Source organism: Phoca vitulina, unplaced genomic scaffold (genome assembly GCF_004348235.1).
Source record: "Phoca vitulina isolate PV1807 unplaced genomic scaffold, GSC_HSeal_1.0 scaffold15, whole genome shotgun sequence".
Classification (NCBI taxonomy): Eukaryota; Metazoa; Chordata; class Mammalia; order Carnivora; family Phocidae; genus Phoca; species Phoca vitulina.
In genome coordinates this window covers 8,794,489-8,818,822 of record NW_022589718.1, presented here as the reverse complement: position 1 = coordinate 8,818,822, position 24,334 = coordinate 8,794,489, and the positions used below count along the sequence as shown (strand labels likewise).

Genomic DNA, 24,334 nt, shown 5'->3' with positions numbered 1-24,334 from the left:
TATTCCTTACATAAAGAATTGAAAACAAATACGGATTTTCTTTCCTTCCTTCCTTCCTTCCTCTCTCTCTCTCTCAGGTCCTTTAAATTAGAAAACAGTGTTTCTTCTGCAAGAGTACCTCGTGAATCAACTAATACAAAACGTGTAAATCTTCATTTTACATACTCATCTTCTTAGCTTCTTGGGATTAGCATCTGCTTTGGGTACATCCCTTTGCTTGTGGGCACATACTCCCTGTGTCAGTCTGTTGCTTTCACACAGTAATACAGTTTTGGATTCCCCCAGGGGACTAAAGGAAACATTGTGCTTTAATCCCCTCTCTGACCCTGCCTTCTCAGGAGGATTTAATCATCATGTGAATAGGGAATAACTGTATGCGAATGTCCCTCATTTGCAATGCATGTTGTGTCTGCCTCTTTAAATAAAGTAAAGGTTAATATGTTGATTTCCTATTTATAGGTAACTTAATGCTTCTAATTTTTCCTAATCATGGTGCAAGGGTTTGGCTCAGTACTACGATTTCTTAAATGATCTTTCTAAATCGTTATAATGATTTGATGAGTTTACTACTCTCCGAAGAGGTCGGATTGACAGGTTTAAAGAGACAAATCATACAGTACTTTTTTTGCCACATAATATCTAGTTATAGCAGTAGGTCCTTCCATTAAGCAACTGTGTTTCTGGTTGATACATCTTTAGGCTTTTTTCTTTGAGCCCAGACATTTCTTCTTTGGCAATCCAGTTTTAATGGTAGGGCTCATCTGACCTTCACATATATCAGAATAGATTCACACAATATTTAATCTGAAAGCTGAACTAATATTATCCATCAGAGGAAGTAGATACTAATTCATTACATCATTTCCATTTCTGACATTAGAAAAAAAAAAAAACAGCTTGACGTTTTACTGTTTTTTCTTCCTCCTTTCCTTTTTTTTACATGAATTAAACTGTAGAAAAGCCTGTCTTCAGACAGTGTGAGACCTGGAACCATCTTGAGGAACTAACCAGTTACTAATCTTTGCCTCAGCAGACTGGGAACGGGCTACTTAATTGGTATCTTTATGTGTTTTGTTCAGTGTATTTGAAACAGCCTTTCTTCTGGGTCACTTGGCGTTCTAAGGAGATGCAGTGTACCATCTGTAATGAGTTGCAAAATGACTTGTCTGCCCACCTTCTAGTCCTTTATTATTTTCGAGTCATTTTGGACAATATAAACTATGAAAAGACACAGTTTTTCCAAGTAGAAACAGGTCTGAAGGATCGTTCATTGATTCAACAGATATCACTTGAGTGGCTCTTCATGGCAAGCGTGGTGTGGGCACTCGAGGTATTAACCACCACTAACTCCAGACACATAGAGGATGTTGATGGTGTGTGGAGCAGAGCTTTAAGCATTTTTACATAGATTAATCTAGTTTTCTTGGAACATCCACGTGGGACAGGGACTATTAATATTCCCATATTAGCAAAGAATAAACTGAAGTACAGAAAGCTTGTTACTTTTCCAGGGTGGAACTGAATCTGTCCCTGTGCAGTGCATCTCCAGAATCTATCCTGTTAAACATTCAAAAACTAACATTCAGCCCAGTAAATTTGAAGATCTAACTGGTTTTATTAAGCAATTCATGAATTCGGCAGCATCCCGTTTAGCCAGTAGAAAGGAGCTCCTAGGAGTTGTACAAAATGGAAGGGTTTTAGAAGAAGGAGGGTGCAACAAGGATGTTAGGAGCCAAAGAGAAGAAAGGATTGTTTCAGGCCAGGTAATGTCCCGCAGGGGGAATGAGCAGGGCATCGTCTCATCAGGCAGATTAAGTCATCATCCTTCGGGGGCTCCAGAGGGAGAGGGTCCTTCTGGCAGACTACCTCGTTGGTGCCTACCAGAGAATTCCTGACTGGGTAAAACTCCGTTTCTTGGGGGACGGGGGTTGAAACTGGGTATGAAGCCCAGTCTGGTGACGTAGCCTAGCATAAGTGACTGCCTTTTGAGCCTGTGATTTTCTTTTTGACAAATTCAGTATACATGTAACCACTTACGCAAAGGTGACTGATAACAAAGTCATTGCCTTCCTCCTGCCCACAGGATGTCCAGTTGTCCATTTTTGTTAGGAATAAGTCCCCAGTTCTGCGCTGTCGAGAGCATGCCCTGTGTACACGGGTTCTGGGCAAACTTAAGAATAATGGTGAATCTTTCCACCCTCTGTGCATGAGATGGATGTTTATTGAGTACTTACTATGCACCAAGTGCAATGCAAGACACTGGGAGCCAAAAAGAGGAATAATAAAAACCATTTTCCCAATTTCATATGCAGTTTAAGCTGTTCATTACATCATTTCCATCTTTTGTTTTCCTGCTGTTTTAAAGTACTTAAAACGGGTAATGTGGCTATATAAAGAGCACACCATAAATTCTAAACCGCTGTGCAAATACTAGGTTTTATTTTTATCATTGCTTGTTTTATTGAACAGCATCTCATGTGCCCTTCTCATAGGTAACTTTGGCCATTTGTTAATTCCATTTATATTCCATCCAAATGATTAAACTTGGTGTTTGTGGTTCCTGAGTAAAAGACACATAGTCAATTAAAATTTCAGAACTAATATTCAGTATGAGATGGCCGTGTTGCTAAATGAAAATGCATATTATATGATGAAGGGAAGCTTCAGATTTACTTGGATTTCCCTATCAAATTAGCAGCTTGCTTGTTACAGAAAATGAATGCTAATTAGTTCTCTGTTCTGCAGAAGGCAGCCCATCCCTGCCCCAGGACAGTGTTGGTAAAGCAATCTCAATTCTGCAAGGACTGTTCTTGCCCTTTTTTTGCTGGCACCGGCAGGAGAAAAGGATAGGGGAGGATCATTGTCGTTGCCAGGAGCAGTGTTGGAATGATACCCCTCATCACTGAACCTGCGATGGTCATGTTTCTCAACGTAGAAGCCAACCTTGGAAAGACTGAGGGTTCCAGATGAGGTGGGTTGTTCCCCGCTGGTGAAAAATGGACACCTATAAAAGCCAAGAGATGGGGCACTCTTGGATTCAGAGCTAAGGCAGACAAGTGGAATCCAGTAGGGAAATGACAAAGCAGTCTTTATCAATGAATAAAGAATTTTGCACTTTGGAGTCAATGGTTAAGCAACTTATTTTTGAAACAGATCTTTAAAAGCCACAATGTAGAGGCTGGGGGTTGGAGACACAAAAACAAATTTCCTGGTGATTATTTTAAGAGGGACTTAATTTGATAATAATGCTCGCCACATACTTCTAGGTTGAAAATCCTGAGGCTACCAGTGAAAATGGAGGAGGCTCATGCCCGGTTTTGTGACAGGTGCCAGGACAAGGAATACAGGCAGAAAAGTACGATTGAGGAAGCTCAGAGTGACATGGTGAGTGGGTGGGTGCAGAGAGAGGATTGGGCAGGTGTGTGTGTTGAGTGGTCAAGGCATGGGGTATGTGAGTCAGCCGAAGGAACCAGGAGTGCATTAGAAGTGTAGCATTGGTACCAAAGAAGTCACAGTTCTGCTCTGCACTGGCCTGAACACACGGGAGGTAATGCATTCCTATTCTGGGGACCATGTTAAGAATATAATCAACTAGGTGCACCTGGATGGCTCAGTCGTTAAGTGTCTGCCTTCGGCTCGGGTTGTGATCCCAGAGTCCCAGGATTGAGTCCTGCGTCGGGCTCCCTGCTCCACAGGAAGCCTGCTTCTCCCTCCCCCACTCCCCCTGCTTGTGTTCCCTCTCTCTCTGTGTCTCTCTCTGTCAAATAAATAAATAAAATCTTTAAAAAAGTAAAAGAATATAATCAACTAGAACACGCACAAGAGGGAGTTTCCACCAGCATTAAGCGATTTGCAACCGAGAGACTATTCAAGGAAGGCCTGATGACCCTTTACACATCTGAGAGACTGGCTTTTATGTGGGAGAAGGGGAGATAGAAAAGGAAGAACATTTGTATATTGTCTCCTGTGTTCTAGGCGCCATACTAGAGACTAAAATACCACAATTAATCTTCACCAAAAAAATCATGGTTGCTCAGTATGGAGTCGAGAAGATGAGGCCTGTAGAGGTTGGATGTGATGCACAAGCTCACACCAGAAGTACTATGTGTTGCCATGATCCCAACTAGGATCTTTTGGCCTTCGATGCCCATCTTCTTTATTCTCCACTTTGTTCTGTTCTCAGGGGTTAGAAATGAGACCAATAGGCAGAAACTTTCACAGTGATTTAGATTAACATAATGAATCATTTTTACCAAATTCTCTTACTATTCAAGAGGTTTTTATATGAGAAAGGAGTTACTCAGGCCAAAGCAGGATGTCTCCTCAACTGGGAATGTTTTAGGGACAGTTGTGGATGATGCCCTTTAATATCCCTTCCAACCCTGAAAGTATATATTTCCTGATTTTATGAATAAACCCAGAATGAGCATTGATTGAGCGTCCAAGTGTAGTTAGCACACTGGAAATGAAGGAGGGAAACCTAAGGCAGGCAGAGAAGGGACAGGTCAAGGCAGACAGTGAGAAACCAGAAGACATGTTTAAAAGGCAAGGCAGGGAAGGCCCATCAGCGGGGTGCCTGGCTTGGCTGAATTGGTTAAGCGTCTGCCTTCGGCTCAGGTCATGATCCCAGGGTCCTGGGATCGAGCCTCTCATTAGGCTCCCTGCTCATCAGGGAGCTTGCTTCTCCCTCTCCCTCTGCTGCTCCCCCTGATTGTGCTCTTTCTCTGACAAATAAATTAATAAAATCTTAGAAAAAATAAAGGAAACAAGCCACCAACACCTGGAGAGCATTGACTCAGAGGTGAAGTTGTGCAGAGTCTGCAATCCCCAGTGACAGGTGCTATACCAGCATGGGTAGAGTGCGGGGTCCTGGATGATCGCAACTATGTACATAGGTTGACTTCCAAGAGTAGCATCATTTTGTTTTAAGGTTCAGCTGTGATAGAGTTGTAATGAACATTGCCCCCAACTGGATTGACTGGCGGTGGTGGGGGGGGCATTTGTCTGAATTAGTGGAAGTGGTCAGATGTGTACTTGTATGAAGGGCCGAGCACCAAAGGCACATTACCCAAGTGTCTTGACAGAAAGATGAACAGGAAGAATTGCCTGTTAAAATTAGTCGCCCACGGAGTTCTGAAACATATAGCCGTAATGATATTTTCTAAATCATGTTTCCCAAAGGACATTTCAGAGATGAGCATACAGCTCACTTACTTGAAACTGTGTAAATTGTAGCAGTTAATTTTCACATGGACTAAATGGCCTTTTCAAATGATTATAGCAATGCCCTTTGCTCCAGAATGCATTTTCTGCGTGTTTGTGTCACAGGGGGAGGGTCTGCTGACCCATCTCCTGTCAGAGACCTGTGCACAACTGGTGTCCATTCATCCCAACCTCCCATGCTCTAAGAAAGAGTTCCCAACTTCTAGAAAATGCCATGTAGTCCCTATTTGGCAGGAAGACCATTTTCCTTCTCCCAGAGTTCCATGACTCCCAAGGGAGGATCGACAGGCCTCCCTGGCCAGAACTCTGTCTTCTGCATTGACTGTCCCAATGTCTCCTTTGAGCAGATGCTTATCTCTTGTAGGGGGAACCTGGAAAGTTGGTTCCTAACCTGCTTAACTGACTACACCGGCTCTTTCTGAGCTTGGTTGTGGAACTATGACCGCCTTCCGATCCACGGTGATGGATTGATGGTGACAGGCTGAGTTAAAGTTCTGAGCTCCCAGCTGGTCAGTTGATTTCACAAGTACAATGTTGCAAGAGCCATTTATCAGAAGTGTGAACCCAGAGATTCAGATGTTTGAGGGGACAGCTGTTAGACACACTGCTTAGAGAAATAAGTCACAGAAGATTAGGGTAAGACGGCCTGTGATAGAGGACAGTGGGTTCATTTGTTAATTTTTGGTCTGTGTGATTGGGAAATTGTGGTAAGGAAAGGTCTCCATGGACATTTCTACTATGTCATTGCCACGGCCGTTTCTTTCTTTCTTATTCCTGGAAAAACACCAGCAAAGATTTGGGTGACCCCAAGTCTCATTTGCTATAACCCTTATATAATGTCTGTGTATGTATTTGTAGAGAAATTAAAGCAGGATTTACTTTTTCGTGTGCGCCTAACACTCTGTTAATGGTAAGTTGATAATTCCTTTGAAAAGACAGACATAGGACGCCTGGGTGACTCAGTTGGTTAAGTGTCTGCCTTCGGCTCAGGTCATGATCTCAGGGTCCTGAGATCAAGTCCCATGTCGGGCTCCCTGCTCAGTGGGGAGTCTGCTTTTCTCTCTTCCTCTGCCCCTGCTCATGCGCTCTCTCTCTCTCGTGCATGTGCGTGTTCCCTCTCAAATAAATAAATAAATAAAATCTTTAAAAAGTTTAGAAAAGTCACACATAGCACTGGTTCAAATCCTTTTTAATCACAGACCATAGAGTTCATGACAGTCGTGCTCTTCAAACAATGAGCACTTTCAGCCTCCCCAGGGAAGTAAAATTAAATCATTATTTGTGATGCTGTTTTTTGCTTGTTTGTTTATTTGTTTGTTTTAATTGTCTAAACATTAGCTTTGAGCAAGCCTTTTGACATTCATTTCCTGGCAGGGACCTAGGCCCAGTTTATTTTCGTGAACTAATCTTAGCTCCAGTCACAGCAGAAGCTCAAACTCTTTCTTTCTTCCCGCTATAATAATTATGCAAATTACACTCCCAAAATATGTCTGTGGGTCTCCCTTCTTGTAAACTTTTGTTGGTGTTGGGCCTCCGGATGCAACATACTGGGCCTTCTGATGCCACTCCCCCAAGCAGATAGGACTTGCATTTGAGAGAAAATTTCAGTACGCCAGCTGAGACATCACATATAAACTTACTGAAGTCAGATTGGCCCGATGTGTGCACTCTTTTTCCAAGGCAGTCTGTGTCAGGAGCTGCATTTACTCTTTGAAACCACAGGGGTATCCTTGGGCGTATTACCAGTATGAACTGGTTCTTTCATGATCCATTTTGGAAATATTCTATTTTTGTTTCTTCCCCAGTCACACACACATACTCATTACACTATTTGTCTTTCTCTGTTTTTTTTTTTGTTTTTTTTGCATCTTTTTGCTCCACATCCCTGCTTTAAAACACACACACTCTTGCATGAGTTCATGATCTCAGTCTTACTCTCTGAGATACTGATGAGTGAGTGCATTGGCAGAGTTCCCTTACTTATAAAGTCCTCTTTTTCTCCAGTTTTTTTTTTTTTTTTTTAATTTTGTGGAGGATAGCCTTTTGGTTTTGTTCTGTGGTTTGGTCTGCTTCATCTCTGATGTGTATTATCCCCTCTACTCATCACAAAGTAGATATGTTTTCTCTCTTGTACAGGAAATTGCGCTCAGAGAGGTTAAATTACTTGCTGGAAGTCAGAGCCAAAATTCAATTTTGGAATTGTCTACCTTCAAATTCCATTTTTTCCCTCCTGCTGTAGTCCCCAGTGCTTCTACCCTTTTTCTGCGCATAAGAAGATGACGTATTCCTGATCAAAAAAGAAACAGATAAGCATCTTCCAGCATAAATAAGTAGTGTAGGTAGGGAATATTCCCAATTTCCTGGTTCTTACTAGGGGGGCATATCTGGAAAAAAAAGAAAAATTAGATGTCAATCCCAAAAGCAATAAATTAGATTGGAGTTCTAATGAGACCAGAGAGTAGATAAGCACCCGAACCATCATTATTAACTTCTGTTAAGAATGGCTAAAGTCTCATTCATTATTTCAGTTGTGTTTTGTTATTTCCTTCTCCCTGACTCCTTTCCGTACATTAGGCTACAGTTGGGTTTGCTATAAAGTTGAACCAGTAAAAACAAAATCCCCAGAACTAACAGTAATAAAAATAAAGAAGTTCGTATCTGGGACCCAGCCCGGTGTGCCCGAGGGAGCCTCACCCTAACTAGAATCAGTGGTGTCTCTGCCCTTTGCATTTGCCTCCAGGACTGTTCTGAACTTACCCCATTATTAATTCACCATTTCTCTGCTGGTCTCTAGACTTGTATTTATAGCCCTTGAGCAGGTATGGGCAATGCTTTCTTCACCTTGTAATGACAGTAGCTAACATTTAGTGCACCTTTAATAAATTCCAGGCACTGTGCAGAACGCTTCAGCTGCATTATCTCATTTAATTGTTCACACTCACAAAGGAGAGGGTGACTGTGGAATAACATTGGGAAATATAGTAACTTGTCTGAGGTTTCACAGGTGCTAAGTGATTTGCCCAGAGTCACAGACAGAGGTAGCAGGTGGGCCAGCCAGCTTCAAACTCTTCATTCTTCTGACTCCATGGCCTCAGTCCTTAGCACTAGATTTCCATTCTCTAACACAGTCTTTGTCATAGTCATTGCTCAGAAGGGCTTCTGGAGTCAAGAAGAGAGAGACTGAATTCTGTCGAAACAAACCACAGGCTTATAATTAGAAGATCAAGGTTTGAGTTGCATCTATGCCACTTTTCACTTTGTAACCCCGATAATTCACATCCCCTCTCTGCATCCCCTTTTTCTTCAGTTTTAAAATGTGGTGGGAAGGGTTAAATGGGCTCTGAGGTCTCTTCTAAACTCTGACGAATGCAGTGAGAAGTGGAGACTAGGAAAATTATTCAGAACCGCCAGCTGATGCACCAGTTAGTGGGCAAACAGCTATTGCTTTATTCCAGTTGGTCTGCACTTCAGCTGTAGTGGTATAATTCCATTTAGATCCAATCTAGATATGTTTTTGCAGGGCCTCTATCATTTTTCAGAATGTTTGAAAAACAAAATACATTTAGGCTTCTAACGCTGAGTTTGGAAATCTGAAATACACATAAGATGATATGAAGGAGGCTGACTTTGATTACCATATAGTGGCATAGCTGGGGGCTGCAATAAAAAAACCTATAAAGTTGAACTCGATATGAACCATGACAGGCCTCCTTAATGTGTGGATGCTTTGGTTTTCAAGTGTATTCTTTCGCTGCATTATACAAAATGTGGATAAAGTGATAAGTGAGTTTAAAAATGATTGTATAAGTGAAGTGCACTGTCACACTGTAAAGCATTTTGCCTAGGGAGACCAAAAATGTAAGGCAGCCTCATTTCCTTTCTTTTAAGTGCTTTCTGGGTTGCTTAGGGTTGCCATTGACGGGTTGGTTGGTTTGTTGTTTGCTAAGTTAAGATAATATTAGTCTTGATTTTTTTTTTTTTTTTAGGAATTGTTATTCAAAGGGGACTTGTTGAGAGGCAGAGAAATAAAGGCAGCAAGATGGGGAAAGACAAGAGCTGAGAAAAAGAGAAAAGAACCAGAGAGAGAAAAATAGATGTTAATTCATAAGCCTATATATAGATACTTGAAACCATAAAAAGGCACAGGGCTGATATCTTGGGGAGGCCACTGGGCTTGCTTGAAGTCCAATGATGCAAAAAAATTAAAACAACTGAAGTTGATGACCATGACTACTCCCTTCTCTAGCAGTTTATAGACCCTGGAGCATGGACATTGCCTCTGTCTCAGCCTCAGTACCATGAATGTTCACAGAGCCCTTTGCTTCTCTCATGTGGTCAACTGTTCCATTCATGGAGGTAGCAATGGCCACAAAACTTCAAGAGGACCTGCAGACTAGCAGAGCAGATAGGAGCTGTGTGTCTACCTGTCTTATCCTCATGTCTTCTGTCATCTCCACCGCTTGTCTGATAGTTCAGTAGCTAACCAGAGAGAAAGCAACTCCAGTTTCTATTACCAGTCAGTTGCACCAGTCTTTGTACATGGACCAACCTTTGAGGTCAGGCCTAACTTACATACAAAGTTTTATAATGTTTCCTTCCCATCCTGAGTCAGTTGTTCTTATCAAGAAGGATAATGAAAGTGACATGAACGCAGTCCAACTGCCTGATACAAGATAAGAATGGGCTTTGGATTCATCCTTACATCCTGCCTCTGTCACTACTGAAGTAGGAAATTTGCCAAGGGCTTCTCTCTGTGCCTCACTGGAAAAGGGGAATACAATGTTTCCTTTGCCCAGAACTTGGGAGAGGTGTGCGCAGTACCTGTAAGACATAGTTCCTTGCATATAGGTCAAGTTCAATATTTGGTAGTCATTGTTATTTCGCTTGCACTTATTCTCTCTCTTGCCTGAAGGGAGCAAACTCTTCTTTTAACGTAGGGAAGCCTTGCAGTTGAACCATCTACTGTGTGTTGAGACTTCAGAATGACTCCGTGAAGACCCTCTGTAGAGGGATAAAATCATAAGCTTGCTGATTCAGGCCCAAACAGGCTAAAACTAGGGTGGGCATGATGCTAGGAGTGTGCTCACCCAGCACTTTTTAAATATAATAATGTCAGATACAGGTGTAGCTTTCAATCTGTATCCATTTGGGGGCCTTTACTATACTGTAATGCAGCAGAGCAGACTTACAAAAAGCTCACTCTCAGAGTTCCTGGTCTTATATTCCCAAATGCAGATCTTCCAAGTTCTAGCGAGGATAGTGGAAATGCCACCACCACCACCACCAAGCATGTGTCTCTCCTTTATTACTTAGTAATGACCCTAAGTATTTTTCAAAATGCAAAGATTTCACCGAAACTCTTGTGAAATTTAGCAGCTCTTTTGTTTTAGTGGCTGCGGTTAGCAAACGCTGAGCACTGATGGTCAGAGCATTGTTACTAACACTAGTATGTGGTTTTAAAAGAGAAAATACTGGTAACTAAACAGTATAATTTCACACAATCAACTTTCAGTTATAGAGGGGCAGATCAGTCCTGCTTAAGACCAAGCAAGTTCTGGACGTTTCATTTCTGGGCTAAGAAATCTGATAACGGCCCACCATTGACAAGTGCTAAATACCCCCCTCCATCCAACCTCGCATGGTAACCGCGGTGGGGTCAGAGGAATGGGTTTAGTTTGAGGTCTGGGAAGCTGCAGCATTACCACCAGATGGTTCTCACTCCAGCATTCACTGGGCCCACATAGGCACCCATCAGAACTCCAGATCCTGATCACCCTTCTGAGTGGGGTTAACCTACAGCTCTCATCAAGTGCTTGCTGCCTGATATCCCAGCTCCACTGGGGAGAGGAACAGGTCCTAATTCACCTTATGAATAAGCTGCTCTGAGAACAGAGGTGGATTTCTCACGTAGCTAAAGACATTTAAGCATTATCCGTCTTACTTGCCTGGGGCCTGTTCCATATCCTGACATAGTTTTGTATTTGTTATTTTGTAGTCTTAAAGCGATCCCCTCAAATTGTGTAAATTTTAGCTCTCTCTGAAGCTGGGGAATGAGTATTTATTTTAATCATTATTTGGGGTAAACCTTATATGACAAAGTTAAGTTTAGAACATAGGGTGCTTTATACTACAATGTTTTAAAATGTTAAAATAATACTGTGCCTTGTGTCAATTACCAATTACCTAGTGTTCAGATGTGGGAAACTTTGGGAGGGCCTCAGGTTCAAACCTAAGTACTCTTAAATGAATGAGCCGTCAACATCAATAGATTTTTTCCACTTAATTTTATATGCAGGGTGTGCTTACCATTTTTACGTAACTTCTTAACCTCAGGGATTGGAATAGCAGACAGCGAGGAAAATAGATGAAAAGAATAAGTAAGAAAAAAGACCCACGTAGAGAAGCGAAACTAACTGTAGAGATCACAGCTGGGAAAGATGGGCTGCATCAGTGAAAATGTAGCAACAGCATGGGGCCATTCAGGGTAGGGGCGAATTGATCAAAACTGAGATTTTCCTTAGGGATTTCACTTACAGGGAGGTAACAATCACACATTAGAACAACAGGCATCAATTAGCCCTTTATATCTTAAATAGAGGAAAATAAGTGATGTTGCACTAAGGAAAACTGAATTTAAACTCAATACGCTTCTTATGCTATGTAGAAATTTTATCATATCTGAGGCTATATATGCTGTGTGGGGTAATGCACAAGCTTTGGAGTTGGAATCCTAGCTTTTTTTTTTCTTTTAATTTTATTATGTTATGTTAGTCACCATACAATACATCATTAGTTTTTGATGTAGTAATCCACGATCCATTGTTTTCGTATAACACCGAGTGCTCCATGCAGTATGTGCCCTCCTTAATACCCATCACCGGGCTAACCAATCCCCCCTCTAAAACCCTGTTTGTTTCTCAGGTCCATAGTCTCTCATGGTTCATCTCTCCCTCCAATTCCCCCTGCCCATTTTTTCCTTCCTTCCTTCTCTTAATGTCCTCCATGTTATTCCTTATGTTCCACAAATAAGTGAAACCATATGATAATTGACTTTCTCTGCTTGACTTATTTCGCTTAGCATAATCTCCTCCAGTCCCATCCATGTTGATGTAAAAGTTGGGTATTCATCTTTTCTGATGGCTGAGTAATATTCCATTGTATATATGGACCACATCTTCTTTATCCATTCATCTGTTGAAGGGCATCTCGGCTCTTTCCACAGTTTGGCTATTGCGGACATTGCTGCTATGAACATTGGGGTGCATATGGCCCTTCTTTTCACTACATCTGTGTCTTTGGGGTAAATACCCAGTAGTGCAATTGCTGGGTCATAGGGTAGCTCTATTTTTAAATTTTTGAGGCACCTCCACACTGTTTTCCAAAGTGGCTGTACCAACTTGCATTCCCACCAACAGTGTAAGAGGGTTCCCCTTTCTCCACAACCTCTCCAACATTTGTTGTTTCTTTCCCTGTCCATTTTGGCCCTTCTAACTGGTATAAGGTGGTATCTCAGTGTGGTTTTGATTTGGATTTCCCTGATGGCTAATGACGATGAACATTTTTTCATGTGTCTGTTAGCCATTTGTATGTCTTCTTCAGAGAAGTGTCTTTTCATATCTTCTGCCCACTTTTTGACTTGATTATTTGTTTTTTGGGTGTTGAGTTTGAGAAGTTCTTTATAGATTTTGGATACCAGCCCTTTATCTGTAGTGTCATTTGCAAATATCTTCTCCCATTCTGTGGGTTGCCTCTTTGTTTTGTTGACTGTTTCCTTTGCTGTGCAGAAGCTTTTTATCTTGATCAAGTCCCAAAAGTTCATTTTTGCTTTTGTTTCACTAGCTTTTGGAGATGTATCTTGAAAGAAGTTGCTGTGGCCGATGTCAAAGAGGTTACTGCCTATGTTCTCCTCTAGGATTTGGATGGATTCCTGTCTCACATTGAGGTCTTTCATCCACTTTGAGTTTATCTTTGTGAGTGGTGTTAGAGAATGGTCGAGTTTCATTCTTCTGCATGTGGCTGTCCAATTTTCCCAGCACCATTTATTGAAGAGACTGTCTTTTCTCCATTGCATGTTTTTTCCTGCTTTGTCAAAGATTATTTGACCATAGAGTTGAGGGTCCATATCTGGGTTCTCTATTCTGTTCCATTGGTCTGTATGTCTGTTTTTGTGCCACTACCATGCTGTCTTGGTGATCACTGCTTTGTAATATAGCTTGAAATCGGGCAACGTGATGCCCCCAGCTTTGTTTTTCTTTTTCAACATTTCCTTGGCGATTCGGGGTCTTTTCTGATTCCATACAAATTTTAGGATTGTTTGTTCCAGCACTTTGAAAAATGTCATTGGAATTTTGATCAGGATGGCATTGAAGGTATGGATTGCTCTGGGTAGCATAGACATTTTAACAATGTTTATTCTTCCGATCCATGAGCATGGAATATTTTTCCATCTTTTTGTGTCTTCTTCAATTTCTTTCATGAATGTTTTGTAGTTCCTAGAGTATAGATCCTTTACCTCTTTGGTTAGGTTTATTCCAAGGTATCTTATGGTTTTTGGTGCTATTGTAGACGGAATCATTTCTTTAATTTCTCTTTCAGCAGTTGTGTTGTTAGTGTATAAGAAAGCAACTGATTTCTGTGCATTGATTTTGTATCCTGCCACATTACTGAATTGCTGTATGAGTTCTAGTCATTTGGGGGTGGAGTCTTTTGGGTTTTCCACATAAAGTATCATGTCGTCTGCAAAAAGAGAGAGTTTGACTTCTTCTTTGCCAATTTGAATACCTTTTATTTCTTTTTGTTATCTGATTGCTGTTGCTAGGACTTCTAGTACTATGTTGAACAACAGTGGTGAGAGTGGGCACCCTTGATGTGTTCCTGATCTTAAGGGAAAGGCTCTCAGCTTTTCCCCATTGAGGATGATATTCGCTGTGGGTTTTTCATAGATGGATTTTATGAGCTTGAGGAATGTTCCCTCTATCCCTATACTCTGGAGAGTTTTTATCAGGAAAGGATGTTGTATTTTGTCAAATGCTTTTTCTGCACCAATTGAGAGGACCATATGGTTCTTCTCCCTCCTCTTATTAATGTGTTCTATCACATTGATTGATTTGCGAATGTTGAACCCCCCTTGCATCCCGGGGATAAATCCCACTTGGTCGTGGTGGATGATCCTTTTAATGTATTGTTGGATCCTATTAGCTAGGATTTTGTTGAGGATTTTGGAATCCATATTCATCAGGGATATCGGTTTGAAATTCTCCTTTTTGATGGGGTCTTTGCCTGGTTTGGGGATTAAGGTAATGCTGGCCTCATAGAATGAGTTTGGAAGTTTTCCTTCTGTTTCTATTTTTTGAAACAGCTTCAGGAGAATAGGTGTTATTTCTTCTTTGAATGTTTGGTAGAATTCCCCAGGGAATCCATCAGGCCCTGGACTCTTGTTTTTGGGGAGGGTTTTGATCACTGCTTCAATCTCGTTACTGGTTATTGGCCTATTCACGTTGTCAATTTCTTCCTGTTTCAGTCTTGGCAGCTTATAGGTTTCCAGGAAGGCCTCCATTTCATCCAGATTGCTCAGTTTATTGGCATATAGTTGTTGATAATAATTTCTAATAATTGTTTCTATATCCTTGGTGTGAGTCGTGATCTCTCCCCTTTCATTCATAATTTTATTAATTTGGGTCCTTTCTTCTTTTGGATAAGTCTGGCCAGTGGTTTATCAATCTTATTAATTCTTTCAAAGAACCAACTTCTAGTTTCATTGATCTGATCTACTGTGTTTCTGGTTTCTAATTCATTGATTTCTGCTCTAATTTTAATTATTTCTCTTCTAATGCGTGGCTTAGGCGTCGTTTGTTGCTTTTTCTCTAGTTCTTTAAGGTGTAGAGTTAGTTGGTGAATTCGGGATTTTTCTATTTTTTTGAGTGAGGCTTGGATGGCTATGTATTTCCCCCTTAGGACCACCTTTGCAGTATCCCATAGGTTTTGGACCGATGTGTTTTCGTTCTCATTGATTTCCATGAATTGTTTAAGTTCGTCTTTGATTTCTTGGTTGACCCAAACATTCTTGAGCAGAGTGGTCTTTAGCTTCCAAGTGTTTGAATTTCTGCCAAATTTTTTCTTGTGATTGAGTTGCAGTTTTAGAGCATTGTGGTCTGAGAATATGCAGGGAATAATCTCAATCTTTCGGTATCGGTTGAGACCTGATTTGTGACCCAGTATATGGTCTATTCTGGAGAAAGTTCCATGTGCACTCGAGAAGAATGAGTATTCTGTTGTTTTAGGGTGGAATGTTCTGTAAATATCTATGAGGTCCATCTGGTCCAATGTATCATTCAAAGCTCTTGTTTCCTTGTTGATTTTCTGCTTAGATGATCTGTCCATTGCTGAGAGTGGAGTATTGAGGTCTTCTACAATTAACGTATTGTTATCAATATGACTCTTTATTTTGGTTAACAGTTGGCTTATGTAGATGGCTGCTCCCATGTTGGGGGCATAGATATTTACAATTGTTAGATCTTCTTGTTGGATAGACCCTTTAAGAATGATATAGTGTCCTTCTGTGTCTCTTATTACAGACTTTAGCTTAAAATCTAATTTGTCTGATACAAGAATTGCTACCCCAGCTTTCTTTTGAGGTCCGCTGGCATGGAAGATAGATCTCCATCCCTTCACTTTCAGTCTGGATGTATCTTTAGGTTCAAAATGAGTCTCTTGCAGACAGCATATGGATGGGTCCTGTCTTTTTATCCAATCTGCAACCCTGTGCTGTTTTATGGGAGCGTTTAGGCCATTCACGTTGAGAGTGATTATTGAAAGATATGAATTAATTGTCATCATGTTGCCTGTGAAGACGTTGTTTTTATAGATTGTCCCTGTAAATTTCTGTTGTAGATCACTCTTGGGGTCTTTCTCCTTTTATAGAACCCCCCGTAGTATTTCTTGCAGGGCCGGCTTAGTGGTCACATATTCTTTCAACTTTTGCCGGTCGTGGAAGCTCTGCATCTCTCCATCCATTCTAAATGAAAGCCTTGCCAGATAAAGTATTCTTGGCTGCATGTTCTTCTCATTTAGTACCCTGAATATGTCTTGCCAGGCCTTTCTGGCTTGCCAGGTCTCTGTGGATAGGTCTGACGTTATTCTGATGTTCCTCCCTCTGTACGTAAGGAATCTCTTCCCCCTAACTGCCCTTAAGATGGTTTCCTTGGTTCTAAGATTTGCAAGTTTTACTATTACATGCCGGGGTGTTCACCTGTTTTCCTTGATCTTAGGAGGGGTCCTCTCTGCCTCTAGGACTCGAATGTTTGTTTCATTCCCCAGATTAGGGAAGTTCTCAGCTATGATTTGCTCAAATACATCTTCTAGCCCTCTCTCTCTCTCCACTCCCTCCGGGATTCCAATGATTCTGACAGTGGAACGCCTCATAGTGTCACTTATTTCTCTGATTCTATTTTCATGGATTCTGAGTTGTTTTTCCCTGGCCTCCTCTTTTCCCTTTTTATCTATTATACTGTCTTCCAGATCGCTTATTCTCTCTTCTGTCTCAGTTACCCTAGCTGTTAGATTATCTAGATTGGATTGGATCTCATTGATAGCATTTTTAAGTTCTGTCAATTCTCCTTTTATTTCTGCCCTTAGAGACTCTATGTTGCCATTAATTGATTTCTCCATTCTAGCCATTGTCTTCACAATTGCTAGCCTGAATTCCATCTCCGACATCTTGGTTATATCTGCATCCATTTGTAAATCTGCAGCATAAGTCATAATCTCTGAGTCTTTTCTATTTTGGGGACTCCTCCTGCTAGTCATTCTGTTGATGGGTGTTTGAGGGATGTACAGAGTCCAAATTATTGATGAGAACCCAAGCAAGATGCACCTGTTTTCTTGGGACCTTAGGGTTGCTGGCCTCTTGTTTTCCCAGCCTGTCTTCTGCGGGAGGGGCCTGCCATGCTGTTACTCAGGTAACCCTGTTTGGGCAGAGTTGCCCTGCACCCCTGTGGCGGGGGATGGGCTCAGTGGGAATTAGTCTTTGGGGCTTTTGTTCTCTGGCTCCTTTCCCTGGCGGCTTTCCGTGTCTCTTCCGCGTGTCAGAGCAGAAGAGACCGTTTCCAACCCTCTGCCTCAGAGCAGAGAGACCTCAGTCTGTTCTTCAGTGAGCTCTCCAGGCCACACTGTCTCCTTTTCTGTCCGTGCTGCTACAAACTGCAGCGTCCTGGGTTGTGCGCCCCTCCGCAGCACTCCTAATCCTGCCTCCAGGTCGGGCACGTCTCTGCCCTTTGTGCTTCTAAAACCACCAGGTGCTCCCAAGTTGCGCGCGCGCGCGACTCCGCTGCTTGGGGTTTCCTTCTCGGAGGTTGCAGTTCACTGGCGGGACCCCGGCGCACCGGGTTTCCGTCTCAGAGGCTGCAGTTCACGTGCACGCGACCGTCGCTCCGGGTTTCTGTCCGGGCGGCTGTGGTTCACGTGCACGCGACCCCGCCGCTCTGGGTTTCTGACCCGGGGGCTGCCCTACAGTCCTTTCCCAACGCTACGGGTCTGCGAGTCTGTGCCCGTCCGCGGCGCGCGAGGCTGTCACTCACCTGCGGTGTAGGATCCCCATGTCCAGGCACCCAGCCGCTGCCGTTTATCCTCCGATATCTGCCCGCAGAATCATGGCTCTCTGCTTCGTACCTCAAAACCAACCGCCTGCGATATTCTGTTTGTAGAGATCCAGATCTTCTTACATCTCAGGCTGGTTTCGTGGGTGCTCAGAGTGGTCTGGTAGATATCCAGCTTAATTCTGGGGACCAGCTGAAATAGGGTCCCCTACTCCTCCGCCATCTTTCCCCCCTCCTCTGGAATGCTAGCTTTTTAAATTTAGGTATAATTAATGTACAATAAACACACATAAAGGGCACAATTTGATGAATTTTGACCTATATAGTCTGTGTGAAACTGTCACTGTAATTAATAACCTCACCCGTCACCCTCAAACATTTCCTCACACCCATTATGAGTCTGTCCCTGTCTACTGTGTACTCGCCTTCCAGACATTTACTGATAGGCTTTGTGTTACTGTAGATTAGTTTGCATTTTCTAGAAATTTATGTAAGTGGAATTATATATGTTCTTTTTTTTTTTTTTTTTTGGTCAAAAGTCTCACTCAGCTTAATTGTTTTGAGATTCACGTACCTTGTAGTTACTTTTTATTGCTGAGTAGTATTCCATTGTGTGTACATGTGACAAAATTTATCTATTTACCTATGTGGATGTTTAGATAGTTTCTACTACTTGGCTGTTACAAGTAAAACTGCAGTGAGCCTTCATTTGCAAGTCTTTGTATGGCTATGCATTCAGTCTCTTGGGTAAATACCTAGGAGGGAAATGGCTGGGTCATATGGTAAATGTACATTGACTACTTGGATTTAAATCTCTCTTGTACCATTTAGTAGTTTATGACATTGCATTAGTCATTGCATCTCTGGTATGTAAGGCGCAAGTCTGTTAGAAGGATTAAATCATATGATTCATGTGAAGTGTTTAGTTAGCACTGTGCCTGGCTTATAGTAAGCATTGATCATCTTAACTGTAATCTTTTTTAACTTTAACTATTTTAAAACTTTAGAAAATTTCATTGTTGAAATTTCTTAGCTTTATTTCTCGGGAAAGTTCATTCATGTGAAAAGGGATTATTCCGTCATCCTGCATAATGGCACATCTAATAAATGCTCTATTTAAAAGATACGTTTCGTTGTAACAGGAGGTATGTACATGGTTATTAGCTAATGAAATACATAGAATGCTTAGCAGGCTGGCAACCTTTGAAATGATAGATTGACATGAGAGATTTCAGTTTCTAAAAGACTATCCATATATTAAAATGCATGAATGTGTAATCAGTTTATTTTTTAAATTTTTTATGTGTAATCAGTTTAATGAGGATTAATAATAAATATCCATTTATATATGAAAAGTCAATGATAAAAGAGCTAAGATAAAGATAATGCAGTTCTGCAGCTTCTCCTTGAGTTCTGGTGTAGTAATTGAGGAGCGATCTCTACATTGAGAGGGGACCCACTTTCCTTATTAGCTCTGTTGCTTTGGGGACATCATTTAACCTCTCTGCCACTTAGAAGAATTAGTCTCCAGCTCAAAAATCTATGATTCGGTGACACATTACATGGCAAGATACTTCTTTAACCATTCTGGCACTCCCTCAAATCTAAACATTGAGTTGAAATCATTTTTTAATTATGCCCATGGAGAGTTTTATGGTTGCTTAAGGAGAGGTGTAGATACTAATGCATTTATGCAGGAGTCTGCACTGGGTGTCCAGATTCAGTGCTGTTATCTTTTTGGTCTGCATGCTGAAAACCAGCCAGGTATCACAGGAGACAGAGCTGAGCTCTCAGGTTTTATCACCACTGACGGAGGGTCAGAGCCGAGCAGCCACCCTCCCTCCAAGTTTGCTTGAAAGTCTCTTAGACGTGAGCAGTACGCAGACATTTTGCTTTCCTCCCAACCGTGTACATGGAGGAAGGACCCTCTCCTGAGGATGTGGTTTTTGCAACACAAAGCCCAGAGAGACACAAGGAAATGCTGATTTTTCTTCTACTTTATTTTTAGTTTTACTGTTTGGATATTCTTTTCAGCAGTGCCTTATATGAAATTAACCATAACACTGCACTTAAATTGACACCTGCTGTCCGTCTTTTCAACTAGCAGCTGGATGAACAGATGCCAGTGAGCAATTGCTGTCCAATAACTACCCTGCTCTATTTTGTCAGGACTATTATTTGCATTTTTCATATTTATTTATTTATATGTATAGCTGCTTTTCCCTGAGTAATATTCAAACTGCTGACCCCATTGTTGGAGAGTAATGATTTAGAAATACTGCAGTGGTTATAAATTCTGATACAATATATCATAGACTGGAACTGCAGAATGATCAGACAGAAATGCTGTCTTTTTCAGATGCACACTTGAGAAGACATCAGTGTCTCTAATAAATTTCAGTCTTCCTGCCCCCACATCTCCACAGGACCACCAGGGCCATCTGCAGGAGAGGATTTTTGATAGGAGTTTCCAAGGTTGTTGCTAATATCTCTTCAATTAAAAACTGGTTACTTTCTTTGCGGAATCCTCAAAGGCAGGGGAAGTTTATTTGGCAGTATCTTTAGAGCTTGCTTTTAAACAGAATGATTTCTTTCCATTCTGACATAAGGAAGGGATGTTTTGGGCCACTACTGACATTTTATTCACGCATTTAGCTTATTCAGTGGGTCTGCTGGGACTGAGCACATGCATTGACTTCAGCTTCCAGTCATCAAGAAACCAGTCAGCTTTTCCTACTGAGTTCAGAGAATATGCCCCAATTTGTGGGTAGTTCCTCTTAGCATTCCTGTGTGGTACACAGCATACATTGAATTTTGTTCCCTTCAGTAAATCGCTAGAATGTTTTCTCTCAAACAATCTCAACTTCTGATCATCTTTGTTGGAAAAACTATAAAAGCCTCATTCTGTGCAAATATGGAAAAACTATTATCTTTCCCTATTCTGGGGCAAAAAAAAAAAAAAAAAAAGGCAAGTCAGATAGTCAAGAAAGTCAATTGTTGGTTTAATTTCAACATTTCCAAAGTGGTAATCATATTTTTAGTTATTACTGTCAAAGTTATAAATTATTAAAGGTCTGTGTTTGTGATATTTTTTCACTTCTGCATTATCCAAATTGATTGGCATGCGGTAAAAATTCAATTTGCCTTTTGCTTTCTCATTGCTTTAAAATGTTTGCAGAATGTAAATGATTATATTAAAATTGTACAGTATTCATAATCAGTGTGCTAGTTCAGTGTTTTAAAAGGAAACAGAATGAAACCTTTCAACATTCATCCATTGATCTTCTTGAATGTCTTTATTTTTTTAACCTAATTTCTGGGGAATTAAATGATCATTTAACATAAAGGTAATATATTCTCCTGTAGAATGTAGAAATTTCTCTAGAACCTATTCTCACAGGATAGGCTGCCAGATGCCAGTCTCCCAAAAGGGAGATTTGTTCAAATTTTCAAATTTGCTATTCTTAAGGGTTTTTTCTTTGTTTTCTAAATGTTGAGCAACTAATAGCAATTGGCAGGAGGGATTTGTGTCTAAAATTCAGTGATGCCTTCAGCAACATTCATTTAATCAAGTTTTGCTTTGTGTGTGTGTGTGTGTGTGTGTGTGTGTGTGTGTGTGTAAAATAAGAAAGGCCCATGAGATGATTTCCCAAAAAACAATGTTTAATTCCCTAGGATAGATTTAAGAACCAGATCAACTGAGCCAAAGAGCAATGGGTACATAACTCATATTCAGATTTTCCAGTGACCTTGGAGATTCTCTGTTAGAGACCACTGCAGGATTAGCCTTGGGACACTGGGGCCAAGGAAAAGTTCTGTTCCTATCTCTGACTTCAATATGACTTTTCTTCCCACCTCACTGTTTAGAAACACTCCAGTTTCTTTTTTTTGTTTGTTTGTTTTTTTGTTTTAAAGATTTTATTTATTTATTTGAGAGAGAGAGAGAGAGAATGAGACAGCACATGAAGGGGGGGGAGGGTCAGAGGGAGAAGCAGCTGATGCGGGACTTGATCCCAGAACTCCAGGATCATGACCTGAGCCGAAGGCAGTCGCTTAACCAACTGAGCCACCCAGGCTCCCCGAAAAACTCGTTTCTTTACTGCTTTCACATCTGCTGTTTACCCTCCTTCTGGCCTATGCCCCCATCCAGAGTGCATTTAACAAGGCGGGAGGACAGGACTGGTGAAAGAATTTTCAAAGCACCCTTGCACACCCCATGCTCACAAAAGGACGCAAAATCAGTTTATCCCTATAATACAAAATACTTCTCTGTCTGACAGCAGGAATATGTTTCTAAGTACCGATATTCTTGGGAATGCCTTGTTGGACACCCTGTACAGGATTATGGAAAATATTGTAAACTGTTGAATGACAGATACATCAACCTAGCACATGGTTGTGTGTGGACCAGAGCTGTTTTACTCTGTGGGGTTTTATTAGTGACAGATTGCTTTACTTGCAATATGGTCACGAGTTTGGTGTGTTTGTGGATTTACGTGGGCATTATAAAGTGTAGATAAAAACAATAAAGCAGCAGATGGGATTGGAGAAAGTGAGTATCTCTTCATGGTCATCGGGATAATTTGGGATCTTCCATTTGCAATTTACAGAGAATTTATATCTGTTTTGTCTCTGCCACCTATGTCCAGGATTCTCTGCTCCCCTGTTCGTAGTGTGTTTGGTCATATGGGATACACCACTGGGAGAAACACCTGAATATGTGTATGCTGGTGTACAGAGCATGGATAACAAATAGGACTCTGACTTGGTGACCCTAGAGTTGAGATATACATAGTAACCACACAAGGGGACAAAAAGATTTGTTGATTTCCAGCCTTGAAGCTCAGAGGCCCCATATTTCTAGTCAGATGTTAGGTGGGTAAAAAGTATTTTGGCAGCTGCCGGTCCTTTGAGGACTCCACCGTCTGCTTCTTGGCCGTCAGTTTCAGCCTCCAGCGCCTTCCAGTCTTCAGCACGCCTGGTCCGACCCCCAGTGGCACTAATGGGGGCTCATCGGGGTGCTCCCCCAGCAAAGCAGTGTCCGCCGGGGCGGCTGGATCCACGGTCTGGCAGAGAAAATACGCGAGCTGTGGAACAAGGAGCGCGGGCGCACAACCTCCGCAGGCGCTGGGGGCATGTGGTGATTCTACACAGAAGACTCACCTGGGCACAAGGTTGGCCCTGTTCCAGTATTGGTTATGAGTCTTCTGTTCATTGCTTCTGTATTTATGTTGCACATTTGGGGCAAGTACACTCGTTCATAGATTCGGCTACATCCATCTGTCTGTCATCTGAAGAAGAAGGAAAAAAAACATATCTTGGACCAAAAGCATAGTGACTTTCTGTTTGTGAGAAAGAAATATTCTGTAAGCTTATTGTTTTACAGGGAACTTAACAAGAATTGATTTAAGGAATCAATTTTTTTCTATGGCTAATAAACTTTTTAATTCATTTAAAAAAAAAGTATTTTGGTCAAAAATCTATTCCTTTGATATCCACCTTCTTCCTGAGAGTACAAGATATTTCCAAGAGAATAGAATGGTTTTCTAAATCTTATCTTCTATAGTTTAAAAATGGTTGATTTCAGGGGCGCCTGAGTGGCTCAGTCGTTGGGCGTCTGCGTTCGGCTCAGGTCATGATCTCAGGGTCCTGGGATCGAGCACCGTGTCGGGCTCCCTGCTCAGGGGAAGCCTGCTTCTCCCTCTCCCACTCCCCCTGCTTGTGTTCCTTCTCTCGCTGTGTCTCTCTCTGTCAAATAAATAAATAAAATCTTTAAAAAAAATAAAATAAAAATGGTTGATTTCAGAACTTAGGAACATACCCTGACCTATGACTATTGTAACAGCAGTTCTCTGTGATAATTATTCACTTACTATATTCTGTGTTAACACAACAAAATCACCAAATACCAATTTTGGGAAGCTATAACACTCAGAGTAAAATCCCTAGAATTTTCTACCATATAAACTATATTGAAATAGTTCAGAATTTTTCCATTATAATCTAGAAATGATTTTTATAAGTACTCAAAACTAAATATATGAAATATAAGACGTTTGGCATCCATTTTTGACATATATCTAAGGTGGAAAAAAAGTAGGGATTAGTTAAACAACAGTTCTCTTTGAGTAGAGTTCAGCATTACATGGATTTTAATTCTGACTTGACTTATTGCTCAGATAGTCTTCCAGGTAGAAAGGTAGTAAGCAGACAAAACCATAACCAAATTGGGGCAGGAGTGTCAGGGAGAAGCTTTTGTTTTTAGAAGGGACAGATTTGAATGAAGTTGACTGAACTGATCCTTGGATATGCTAACAGCATTGCACTTATTTCTTCCTCTTCTTTTCCACCATTTAAAAATCTTTTGGCGTGTCATCTTGATATAACCTTTGTACAAGTACTCAGAAGAAAGTCAAGATGCTTAATAATCATATAAATTAGGCAGAACAGACACATTTTTGATAGGAGAAATAACTAATAACAAAACATGTTCTTAACAAGTGGCCAGTGATGTGACA

The 24,334-nt window shown here is 41.1% G+C and overlaps 1 protein-coding gene and 1 pseudogene across 10 annotated transcripts in view; both read left to right on the top strand.

Moving 5' to 3' along the window:
* The window catches only part of UNC5D (unc-5 netrin receptor D), a 536,221-nt gene that overhangs the window by 68,112 nt on the left and 443,775 nt on the right, over positions 1-24,334 (top strand). The window lies entirely within an intron of this gene.
* LOC116637687 lies at positions 1,723-23,282 on the top strand (annotated as a pseudogene).